The 12,726-nt window shown below is 47.9% G+C and overlaps 1 long non-coding RNA gene across 2 annotated transcripts; it reads right to left on the reverse strand.

Moving 5' to 3' along the window:
* Positions 1–1,176: 1,176 nt before the first annotated feature.
* On the reverse strand, positions 1,177–5,483 carry LOC119188222 (uncharacterized). Of its 2 annotated transcripts, none has more exons than XR_005111947.2 (2): positions 5,198–5,483; positions 1,177–1,554 (listed from the first exon to the last, which is right to left on the reverse strand). It is a non-coding gene; the product is annotated as an uncharacterized LOC119188222 (long non-coding RNA). The 2 variants fall into 2 exon arrangements; XR_012895326.1 differs by lacking the exon at positions 5,198–5,483 and adding an exon at positions 3,063–3,527.
* Between the last annotated feature and the right edge of the window lie 7,243 nt (positions 5,484–12,726).

Genomic DNA, 12,726 nt, shown 5'->3' on the forward strand with positions numbered 1-12,726 from the left:
GGGAAAGTGAATGCCCTCTCTCTCTCTCTTTCTCTCCTCTTTTTTACATGGCAGAGGTCTCATTTCTTCGTTATTTCAAGGGGTCGCGCGCGCATTGTAGACGACGCTACGTGAAATTTAAAAAAAATGTTTCACAGATTTTTTCTGCGACTTTAAATTATGACTGATAGACCACCTGCAAAAAAAAACGAAAAATAACTTGCATGTTTACTCTCTACATGAATTGCCCCCCTCCCTTAATTTATTATTATTTGTTCACCACACTTCCAGTACGTATTTCCTGAACATCATTAATCTTTGTTTCAGCACTCGCGTACCACCACACCATGCCACATAACGTTCGTCCCCCAGTTGTTCCTTATTTCTGTTTCCACGTGGCCTCTGAGGCTCTCAGCACGTAGAAGTGCTATCCAATCTATGAGGTCAATCTTCAAGCATTATGTTAGGATAATTAAAACAACACACTGGCCTCGATGAAAAGCAAATAAAAGCAAGCCGTTTCGACTCCCGTACGATAGCCCTGTTCATGAGTGAAAATCTTATTTCAAGCACAGCAACGCACGAAAGCTAGGTGACTCCCTAAGGGTCATTATCGTTTGCAGTTCTTAATTTCCGCTTGCATTTTGGTGTGAGCGTCGTTATGACCTTTTTCCGAGTTATTCCCGAAGCCTTTAAGTCCGTCTCTAATACAACCTATCAACGTTCAATCAATATGGCTTTCACGAGCCGAAAAGTTCACTGCATTGTAGGTTCCATGGTGTCATATTTCTGCATAATATTAATATTTCATCTTATACCTTCTTATAGATCTGTACAAAACTATGGTCGTCTGGTGGTTATGGTGACAGACTGCTGACCCGAAGGTTAAAAGTCAAATCTCGGCCGCATTTCAATAAAGGTGTAATGCTAGAGTCCCAGTGAGCTTAGCTTTGAGTGCATGTTAATGAACCCCCAGAGGCCTAAATTCCCGGAGCTCTCCTCCACGGCGTATCTCAAAATTATATCGCGGTTTAGAAGGGAACGTAAAACCACCAACAGCATTTATGTTGCTATGTACAGAAATACCATGGACAGAAGACATGATCATGCTCATCTAGATGAATGGCACATTGTCTGGCATTTATCAACCTCGAATGTGCGAATACGCGAAAAGTACAGCACGCTTATGAGCCGTGGTTCAAACATCAAAAAAATTACGTTAAACTTTATTGAACGCTTCGGGGAGCACTTCAAGCGAGACGGAATAGGGCAGGCAGGACGATAGAGACCCTGGCAGGGCGTGTCGGTTTGCCTCCAACGGCGCTTCCACGCCGGTTCCTAACTCGAGCCGAACGAACAAAACAACGCAAAGGTTCCAGTTTTGCACGGGCAGCTCGAGTCAGCCCCAGGGCGTGCATTGTCCCCGCAAGAGTGACCGTGGTGGCAGGCTTAGAAGTCGAATGGAGGCGACCTCGGAAAAGGGAAGAAGGCGTAGTCGAAGGTCTTGCGCCTCCTTTGGCGATAAGTCTGCTGCGATGATTCTCTTATCGTGTACGTTTCTGCGCTGCCGTTCCTCTGCAATGATGGTACACAAATGACGGCAGTTGAAGGGAAGAGAAAAAAAGGTGAGGATGAGATTAGAAAGATTCAGGGGGGGGGGACAGTGCTTTTAGTAAAAGGGAGCATTGGTAAGGCAAGGAATTCATGCTGCAGAGATGAACACTTGTGAAGATGCAACGAAGCGACTTAACAATACATGGATTGACTTACCGTTCGTTTCTGCACGGCAGGCCACCACTGCATGAACGTCATTTTTTTTTCGAGTTTGACTCAGATGGCCACAGCAGCGATCGCTGATTAAGCTGAAGTTGTTTGGATGGTCACTAGGGTCGCATCATTACGAAGCGCTATTGAGATACATGAAGCAAATTTGCATATGTATATTTGAGTAGGTTTCAGAAATGAAAAGACGCATCTACACGCACTTGCGTTTCTGCGTAAACGTGCACTTTTCTGGAACCTTAACCCTAAAACAGAGCGGTAATTTCTGCCACGTGGTTTTGAGAAAATGTCACCGCCATCACGTAACGGAGAACTAAGTCACTAACTTGTTAGTTCATACTTTTGGCTAAAGAAGTTGTATAATAATGCGCCACAGACGTTGTCATCGTACGTGGATTTAAGGTTGCCGTATGTACAGCGAATGACCAGTATCTAGAAATCATCGGTTGTTCCTGTCCTCCATGCGATTTCTGTGCGCTCCTGATTCTCATTTCTCCATTAATAAAAAAAAGTGCGGCTGGCCATGAATTAAAAGTTTCATCTTCTGCTAAACATACGTTATCCGAGCATCGGCAGCGTTGAAAAAAATCTAATACGTTCTTAATCTATAAAGGAAGAACCACATGCCCGAATGGATTAACTGCTCAGTGCAGAATAGACGCGATGAAAAAGAACCAGCAAAGATAAAGACGCGTTCTTCTTCGACCAGCGCGAAACGAAAATGACGAAGCTCAACCTTCTCCCCGCACTGCCAGCTGCAGTGAACACTGGCAGACCTCCTCTCGCGCCATTTGCAAGGCCATGAATGCCAAGCGCAGCTTCGAAGGCCACGGCACAAAGCTGACTTGCAGAAATGGCTTAATTAAAGTGAACTTCCTCATTTCGTGTTCCTTTACCGTGGACATATGGATGCAGTCCGTATAGGCTTACTCAGCTCGTGTTCCTATAGCAAAGCTGAACTTGTCCGTGGAAGAGCCACACTGAACGGATCCGACGTACGTTACGCGTCATTGGCGGCCGCCATTGCTGTTGTGCTGCCATTGTAATTTGAGATTCAATTCAACACGAAATTGTTCTACGCTCTTCGCTAAGCCTATATCGGAAGCTCGCGTAAGACTGCGACACCTAGTAACAGAGCAAAAAGAAGAAAGCAATGATGAAGGGTGGCTATCCGGGAACATATATCCTATAGTATCAAGGGGACAAACAAAGAACCAAGTTTACCGTTCCGCCAGATTGTTCGATCTATTTCCCGTACAAAGTTTGAGAGTTACTAATTAGGAAGCAGAAAAAGGACAAACCTATGTGTTATCGCTCGACTTGCTCCTTCTTCCGGCATATGGAGGCACGAGTCCCCCTCTTCAGCCGAGGGGACAAACAAGGCAACATCATGGCGTACACCTCGCGAGCTGTGTCGCGTCTGCAGGCCGACGTCGACACCGTGCTTCTTTCGCAGCTGCGGTGTAGGGACCGAAGCATTGTTCCGGGGGAGCACAGCGCCTGGAGTTTGGGGGAGGCGCTTGGCGCGCACTCTTTGACGTCAGCGTGCGCGCTCAAGTCCAGCCGGCGGCGGGTGATGAAGGCAAGCACAGCGCGGCGACGACGGCAGCGTTTAGCAGAGCGCCTCGATTGGGTGTGCCCCCCTTCCTCCACGTAGCCTTTATCGTGGCCCGAAATTCGGGGCTATTAAATATTCCATGACCCGGCCGAGGGCTCATGCCAGCGGCCCGCTCACTGGCACGCGACGCACAGTGCGATGGGGGGGGGGGGGGGGGACTCGCCCGGCCCGTGGTTCGATGATGATGAGAAGGACGACGACGACGCCCGCCCAGATATAGGAAGCGAGGCGCATGCTTGTATTTTGACCATTGCGAAGGCACTTTACGGCCGGAGCGCGAGAACCGCTCGGTCAAGCTTATTGTCACGTCTGCAGGGATATCCGCGCGTTTGCGTGTGCTAGACACCGCTGGTGTCCATCGTGGGGTGCTTCACTCGGCTCGGAATGGGCTTCGCGAGTTCTTACTTTCACGAGGAAGAGGCGAATCTATTTTATTCGCTTTGCGACTGTTAGGCAGTTATTTATCTGGAAATATCCAAGCCTACCTACGTAATACCACAGCAGGCATGTCCTGAGAATCCCTATAGATTTTGCTTTTGCCTATCACACATTCTTTGAAAATGTTGGAACAACGCGCCCCGATTGGATTGAAATGCAGCCTGTAATTGTCATATACTGTGCTGAATTAAGTGTTTTTGAGTAGTAACTTCAGTATGCTGTGAATGCAGATACAGAAATTTTAGCGATTTACTTCTACATGCTTGTTGAGGCTACATAACCCGCAGTACAGAATGCTGATAGTGCAAGGAAAGTTCAGAAGTACGCGCCAAAGTTGCCTCGATGCTTCCTTCGCGGATGTTTGCAACTTCGGCTGCAAAGCGGTGGGCATTTGCCCGTGATAAAAACGAAGCGGAACGTTGGTCAAAGTTGGAGAAGCTCATGAACTCCCCCCAACTTCCGCCATTTGACGAAGCATCCCGTTATGAAAATAGAGACTTAAGGGAGTGAGCAAGCGTTGTTAGCTTTCATGTGCTCTTGATAAAGCTAACTTGGCGTATGAGTCACGGACTGCGGCTGCTGAGCACACGAACTCATCTATAGGCTTTTGTTGAACTTGAAAAAGAAAGAAAACAATGTTTACAGCATAAAACAAAGATCTGATACTACAGATATAGAGTTGAAAACAACGGAGTTTTGTGGAAAGAGACTACATAGTCGGCGCGACAGTATAGTTTCATGTCGCATTGCAACGCGACACACGAGTCCAGATACAACCCCCACTGTTCACTTTAACCGACCAGGCCCGTTGCTATTCCACGCCGTGTGTTTACAGCGGTACTCGAGGAAAGCATTGCGTTTCTGAGACGCCGGGATTATCTTCGATATGAATTGAACCTGCGGAGGCCGCACTTTACTCGGTGCATTGCGCGCAGCGACTAAATCCCGATCGCCGATGGCGTATACGATTAACCTGCGTTTGTTTTTCAATTTCTTGCACGCAGAATAAAAATGGCCAGCTAAAATAAGCGTAGCACGAGCAATCAATCAATGGCCTATTGTTCTTCGATTTTTGGGAGAGAGAAGGGTTAATTGCCAAATTCTGAACGATCGGTCGGGACGCGCCCATCCGTGGGGAACATAAAGAAAGTAGCATGATACTGTCTTGTAGGAAAGACAATGCTTCGGCTAAGGACGGCATGCTATAGGTTCTGTGAAGACCTTCTACAACGCAGCAACTTCGTAATCTCAACGCGTGAAGCAATGCGCGACTGCTTTTTGCCATTTTTTTTTCATTTTCGAACTATATCCAGGATACGACAACGCCCTTGCCAATATGATGCGCTGCTAAAGCACATGACTCGGTTAAGCGAGACCCACCTTTAGGCGTACGACGAGCCATAAAGGCGGGAAGACTCTGTCCTCGTGCCACGTGCAGGGGAGTCCGTGGTCGCGTGCGTGCCGACTGGCCAGGCCAAGCTGCGCGCCAGGAGCCCAACCGGTGCGTTCGGACTCCGGGACGAAACTGAGGACCGTCTTCGTGTGGGCCCGGCTGCCGGCACACTTGCACACCGGTTCATACGCCGGAGGTCACGTGCTCACCGCGGTCGATGTGAACCTCCCGCCGAGATGTCAGCTGCCGCCGGCTGCCGGAGTTGCGGCCGCAGCAGCACGGAGGTGGCCCGACGGAACATACATTGTAGTGGGCGGCAGCGACACCTGCCACGGCGCAACTCGACGACGTGCCCGCCTTCCTCCATCTTTTTTTAACTGATTAGGATCCTCCACGTTGCCGATAAGGGAGCTGTCTCTCTCTCTCTCTCTCTGTGATTCTGATTTCATCGTACAAGTGCGGTGTCCTACGAATAGGCGCGGCGGGTCGCGTGCGATACAAGTATAGGCGCTATCTTTTCGCGCTCTTTTCTTTCTTTCGAGTTTGAGAGGGCGTCCGTTACATTCGTAACGCAGCGCAAGGCTCTCGGATGTCGACTCGCTCGCGCGTGCCGTTTGCCATGTCAGGCGAGACAAACTGTATCTGCGCGCTGCAACTTGACTATAGGCGCGTTTTGTAACAGTGTAGGTACATTCTAATTAAGCCGTTGTGCATTGTGCACCCGGTGTCCGCCTTGCAAATATGCTCGCCACAAGCTACAGTAGTGTGAGCCTGCAGAGGGATGCGTACCTGTCTGCTCCCATTCTTGTTCGCACATGCAATCTTCTAGGAAGCCCTTGTGCACCATTTCGAGTGACCACTTGTTCGCCCTAGGACCATTACACGTCTCGAAATGGTCTGCTCGTGCACGCAATCTTCGAGGAAGCCCTCGTACTTCGCATGAAGTTCCCCCATTTATACGACCCCATGACCATTCCAAGTTCTGCAACGATACGGCGTTCATTGGTGTCCGGAGGCACTGACATGCCGCGACAGTATTTTTAACTTGCAGCAACGGCGAAATTGTCATTCAGCTCACTGATGGTCACTGTATACTGCACACTCGCAATGAACACCCGCATGCGACGAATACTAGGCACAAAATAACAATAAAAAACAACAGAAAGAGCACCGCGTTGTGTCCCAAATCGATGCTTCCGTCTATATAACAGCATACACCCGACGAGGGTGCTTGCGTTGTCATTGGTGTTGGCGTAATATACGGCTGGAGCTAAGCTACAGTGTACTAGAACACTTCTAGTGCACTCTAACTAAGTCGTAGTCTGCCCATTCCGGACAATCGCTGTTTGTTCACACACGCTACGATTCGAGAGACGTCAATTTAACGGACACCATGTAAGCGCCAAATGAAAGCGCTCCAGCGTATAGAGCAGTTTACTTTTTCCTTATAACACTGGTGATTAAAAGGTCACCACGTAAAACCTCACGTCTGGTTCAGCAGCATGCAAGACTCTTGATGAGGCACAATTGCCGCTAACTCATCCCTCCACTTTCGACAAGTGTCAGCTTCGTTTTATGCCTGTGACGAGCTGCGCTTTCGCTGACACATAACAGAAGATATATAGTATACGTGAGCTTCGAAGTCAGTCATTTCGCACCGTTGCCGTTCGGCTGATCTTTACAGACACAGGCAAGCATAAATGTTATTTATCATGAGATCTCTATAGCTATCTGACGCAGCCGCTGGACGTTTGCAGTCTTGTATACGTATTGGTATGGTTTTTTTAATATTGTCAACAACGCCAGAACACCTCAGAACAGCAGACATCCTCAAGAGTGTCAGCAGCATCATGGTTACCCGCGTACTGTACAGTTGACTGCGTTGCTTTTTAGCCGAAGGCAATACCGGAGAATATTCTGCTGGATATCGGAGATGGAGAAGGGTTGTCCAAACGACGCCGTCCGCAAGTAAGCGCCGAAGGCGTACAGGCAGACGCGCGCATGCGCACTATGGCCGAAAGGTTTAGCGTATACATCTATAGGAGCTAGGCCACAGCACATCGTGCCGCAATCCATGTTAAGTGTCTGTCGATTTGGTTGGACGCGGTTCTAGATATTTCACAATCAGCATTCGGTTGTTCATTAGGACGCCTCGCACTCCGGTTTAGTATCGTGCCATGATCACGCGCGAGGTCGTATGCATTTCGTCTGTGGGCACAACGGTTGACGAGCCTGCAGTGAAAGGCAGGACAGTATTGGGCGCGCCAAGTGGGACAGAACGGGAATCTGAAGAATCCGCGTTACTAATTCGTATTTAGGCCTGTCTCTCACAAAGATGCAGTCGTTATGAATATTGAATTCAGTTTCTTGGTTTGGCACGCTGCGCCCTCTATATATACATCCGCGAACTTGCGCTCTGCATGAACATGCGTGTCAGGTTATGATGTGACCTTTATGTACACGCGTGTAGCTTGCAGCGCGAGAGTGCAGAGTCGGAGAAGGTAGATTCACGTAAGACGGAGGAAGATTATTGTTCGGGAAAAAGTGTAATGAGTGCAACACTTTGCTCATGGGGTATGCCAACCTGACATCCCACGCTACACGCAACAAGAAAAAAAACAACAAAAAAAGAAAACGTGAAGGTGTGTTCCCGACAACTTTGTTTCTATGTACATATTACTTCTCGGTCACATTTAACGCGTGCATTTTTATAACCTTGATTTTTTTTTTCTTTTTTTTATCGTGTATGCCACCATGTTCGTCTCTGGATAGCTGCGATCGCGCGCTGCGACTGTGACGACAGCGGCGACCTTTGAGAACGCTCACAAACGCACCACGTGTACGCTTGAAGCTCGCCAATATATATCAGCGATATGTGCTTGTGCAAATCCCGAGCCGCGTTTTTTTTTTTTTTCACAGCGGGGCGTCTTCGTCGGCGCCAGAGCAGATGGCTTTAGCCTCGAGATCGCATCGCACGGCATCCCCGCGGTGATGCGACATTTCAGCGCGTGCGAGATGCCGAGAATGCTCCTCCATGGACTCTACTGAGTACTAAATATTGAATTATATACTGAAATAAATATATATGATAATAACAATGGCAACGTGTAAACACCCGTGCATACAGGCACGCCCCGTGAGAGCGTATGTTTGCAAGGAGAGGGGGGTATCTGCCTCCGCGTGTGTGTGTGTGCGTGCGTGCGTGTGTGTGTGCGTGTGCGTGTGTATGTGTGTGTGTGTGTGTGCGTGCGCAGTTACAATCGCAGGGCATTATAGGTCAGCACTTTAAAGGCCTACTCACTCAAACCGACTTACTACAATTTTTTCAGCCTTCCAAATCGCTCATCCTCATACTGACCCCTACTCACTCTCATGAGTGCTCACTCACGTTCACACTCACGTCCACTCACACTCAAGACTACTCCGTCATAGTCACTCATTCTCGTTCATACTCACGCCTATACTCAGTCTAGACTACTCATCATGGTCACTCACTCTCATTCATACACTCGTAGGAACTCACTCACTTCCGCTCACACTGATGAGCACTCACACACGTTCATACTCACGTCCACTAACACTCATCAGTACTCACTTACGCTCACAGTCACTTAGATTCACACTCATCAGTACTCATTCATACTCACACTGCGCATAAATCAGAACATATGTGGCCTTCTACCTGTAGCTCGTCGAATCGAACCAGAATCTAAAACCGCATTCGAACGAAAACTTTGGCCGGAACTGAACCCAAAGTCGATAATTGTCGGAACGTATATTAGTGCCTGAGTCCGAACCTAAATGAAAACCTTAAAGAAAAGAAAAAAAAAGAACCGTCGGTCTTTGGCTTTCAACAAAACAGAGCCACAAATTGAGCAGACACAGGCTTTGAAGTCACGTGACACAAGGTCACTTCAGAATATTGCTGGCGCTACGCCTGCGTCCTTCAAAGACCCAAGAAGGAGGAGGAGGATTGAAAGAGGAAGGTCAGGGCGGTTAGCCACTTCTCAGACCGGCTGGCTACCCCGTACTGGGGAAGGGGGTAAGGGGGAGAAAAGATGAGAGAAGTGAGTGCTATAGTTTCGGCGTCCTGACTTCGCACGAAAGATTAGCCCTACAAAACACGTTGCCAATTTCCATACTCTAAAGGCGCGCACGTTCATGTTGGAATGCGCTCGGTATGACAGTCACTCAAACGACTAAAAGACGATGAAAAACAAGTGTATACGTAGCGCCACGTTCGTCCTCTTGATTTCCTTCTTAGTCTTTTACTCGCCTGAGTAACCGTCATACTAAGCACATTTAAACATGAACATGCGTTTTTTTTTTCTTTATAGCTTCATTTCGTCCCTGCCTTAAAAAATGCATACATCTGCACTATTCCAAAATGCGTTGACCTCTCCGCCTTTTCCCTCTCTCTGTCGACCTTAGGACTGAAAACGCCGAAGAACGGCGACCTGCACGGAACGTGTAATTAACCCGTGCTCCTACGTGTGACGTCTCCCGAGTTGGCATTTCACAACGCGTGCGACAACGGCGTTATAGTCCTATAGTGAAGTGCGTTATATACTTTGCGGACTACGCAAAAAACTCACGCACACAAGAATTCCGGCGTCATTGCCTTGCGTAAATAAGACAGCGAGGTGAAGAACGGACCACGAAATGTAAAAAAAAAAGCCAGAAAACTTTCCGTTTCTTTCTTTCTTTCTTTCTTTCTTTCTTTCTTTCTTTCTTTCTTTCTTTCTTTCTTTCTTTCTTTCTTCTTTTCTTTCTTTCTTTCTTCTTTTCTTTCTTTCTTTCTTTCTTCCTTTCTTTCTCTCTTTCTTTCTTTCTTTACTAGATTTGTATTCATTGCAGCTGCTTGTTATACCGGCATCACGCGGTAAATGTTTCTGACGATAACGGCTTTACGGCTTTACGTTTCTGACGATTTTACGGCTGTAAGTTGGAGCCGAAAATATTCTCAAGTTCTTAGTAGAAAAGAAAAAAATGGCAGATCCTACGTACAGTGGGAATCGATGATATGCGAAGCACGAATAAGGAAGGGTGATGGGACACTTTAAAATGATTGATTGATATGTGGGGCTTGACGTCCCAAAACCACCATATGATTATGAGAGACGCCGAAGTGGAAGGCTCCGGAAATTTCGACCACCTGGGGTTCTTTAACGAGCACCCGAATCTGAGCACACGGGCCTACAACATTTCCGCCTCCATCGGAAATGCAGCCGCCGCAGCCGGTATTCGAACCCGCGATATGCGGGTCAGCAGCCGAGTACCTTAGCCACTAGGCCACCGCGGCGGGGCCACTTCAAAATCAGCACAACGTTAACAGGCGGAGGTAAAATATTCCGTTCATGACTTCCATGTCATGATTATCTTGTTTGGACGTGTCATTTACCTTCGTCATCTATTAACGTCACCTGATACCAACTCTGGTATATATGGAGTTAGCGAAACGGCCGCGAGCATGCTATGAGCGTAGCATGTAGTCTTGTTTTTGTATGACACGCATCTCATGATTATCATGTTTGCACCATTCACATACCTTCGTCATCCATTCACGTCCCGTAATGCCGAATTTGGTTCATGAAAAGCTAGCAAAAGGGCCGTGAGCGCATCATAAGCATGGCATGTAGTCATGTTGTTACGTGACATGCATGTCATGATTATCATGTTTACACCAGTCACATACCTTCGTCATCCATTCACGTCCCGTATTACCAAATTCGGTATATGCAAAGCTAGCGAAACGGCCGCGAGCACATCATGAGTGTGGCGTGTAGTCATGTTGGTACATGACACGCATGTCATGATTTTGATGTTAGGGTCTGTCGCTTGTGTTCGCCATGCAGTCATGTCATACCATACGAGGTTTGCAACATATCATGTGAATGAAACCACATCAAGAGCAACAAGACCATGACACGTAAATCGTGACATTTATGACATGCATGTCACGAATTTCATGTTATGACTAGTCAATTATGTTCGCCATACAGTCATGTTATATCATACCGAGTTTGGTATTGATACCATTATCCAAACGGCCAGGAGAGCTAAAAGTCGTAGGTGGCTGATAGATAGATAGATAGATAGATAGATAGATAGATAGATAGATAGATATATAGATAGATAGATAGATAGATAGATAGATAGATAGATAGATAGATAGATAGATAGATAGATAGATAGATACGCCCAAAGTTGCCGAAAATCGCCAAGAAATGCTTCGCGCTTAAAAAGAGAGATCAGTCAAGAACTTTAATATATGGTCCTGAGGAGTTTAAGCCACCAGGGTGCCCACGTGGGACATCCTAGCAGCCGCTACCGTAGGCGACGCCCAAGTCGGGGCGGGAACGTGGTGGCGTTCCGCCAGTTCTTGGGCCCTCTGGACTGCCTTAAGTTGGTTTCGGAGATTGGGGCTCCTGAGTGCCTCCTCCCAGTCGGACTCACTGGTGAGAGGTCCCTGAGGTAACGCGGGACATTGCCAGAGCATGTGCGCGAGTGAACAGTACACTTCTGTGCAATCTGGGCACTGTGAATTTATGTCTGAGTTGTAATGGCTGAGTCGGCCCCGTGATGGGTACGATCTCGTTTGTAACATTCTAAAGGCTACTTCTTGCGCGCGTTCGAGTTTTGAATGGGGTAAAGGGTATCGGCTTCTGTTGTGTCGGTAGTGGGAGGTAATTTCATGGAAGGTGAGTAGTGGGTCATTAAACTGCACGTCTGGGCCCAGCTCTTCGGTGGCTGATTGATCGTCACGGCGGGTCAGTTCTCGTGCTCGATCATGAGCCATTTCGTTGAGGTTGGGTTGTTGTGGGTGAACGTCTTTGCCCATGTGGGCAGGGAACCAAGAGAGGTAGTGCGAGCCCGTATATTTCCGTGTTTGTAAAATGCGGGCTGCTTCTGGAGCGATGTTGCCGGTTTCGTAAGCCCGAATGGCGGCGCGAGAGTCTGTGAAGACATTAGTGAGTGAGGGGTCGGTCATCGCTAAAGCTATAGCAACTTGTTCGGCTATGGCGCTTGTTGATAGCCTAACCGAGGCGGCTGAGCGTAGGGCTCCGTCGCCATCTACTACCGCGAGTGCGAAAGAGGAGGAGTTACCGTATTGCGCCGCGTCGACGAATGCGGTAGAGTTGCGATTCGCGGCGGTACGGTTGAGGATCGCGCGAGCGCGGGCCAGCCGTCTGCCTTCGTTGTGTTGTGGGTAGAATAATTTTCTTTGCTTTAAGTTAAATGTGTGACGTGGTGTGGCGTAAATTGTCATGTTCTCCCTAGGTTCTACATTTTTTTTGTGTGTGTGTCGCAGCTCGCACCATTCGAAATGCCCTTTCATTTGTGACGAAATCTCCCGGATAAAATTCAAAACATTCACAAAAAGTCACAGCAATTCCACACTTAGTCAGCTTTCACAGAGTTCTAGCATAGAATTTTTTTTTAGTTGGCGCACTTTAGTTAAGACGGCTAGACCTTTAGTTATACCGCTGGATGTTGTCGCGTCTTGCTTCGTTCG

The sequence above is a fragment of the Rhipicephalus microplus genome, chromosome 1 (assembly GCF_043290135.1).
Source record: "Rhipicephalus microplus isolate Deutch F79 chromosome 1, USDA_Rmic, whole genome shotgun sequence".
In the NCBI taxonomy this organism is placed as follows: Eukaryota; Metazoa; Arthropoda; class Arachnida; order Ixodida; family Ixodidae; genus Rhipicephalus; species Rhipicephalus microplus.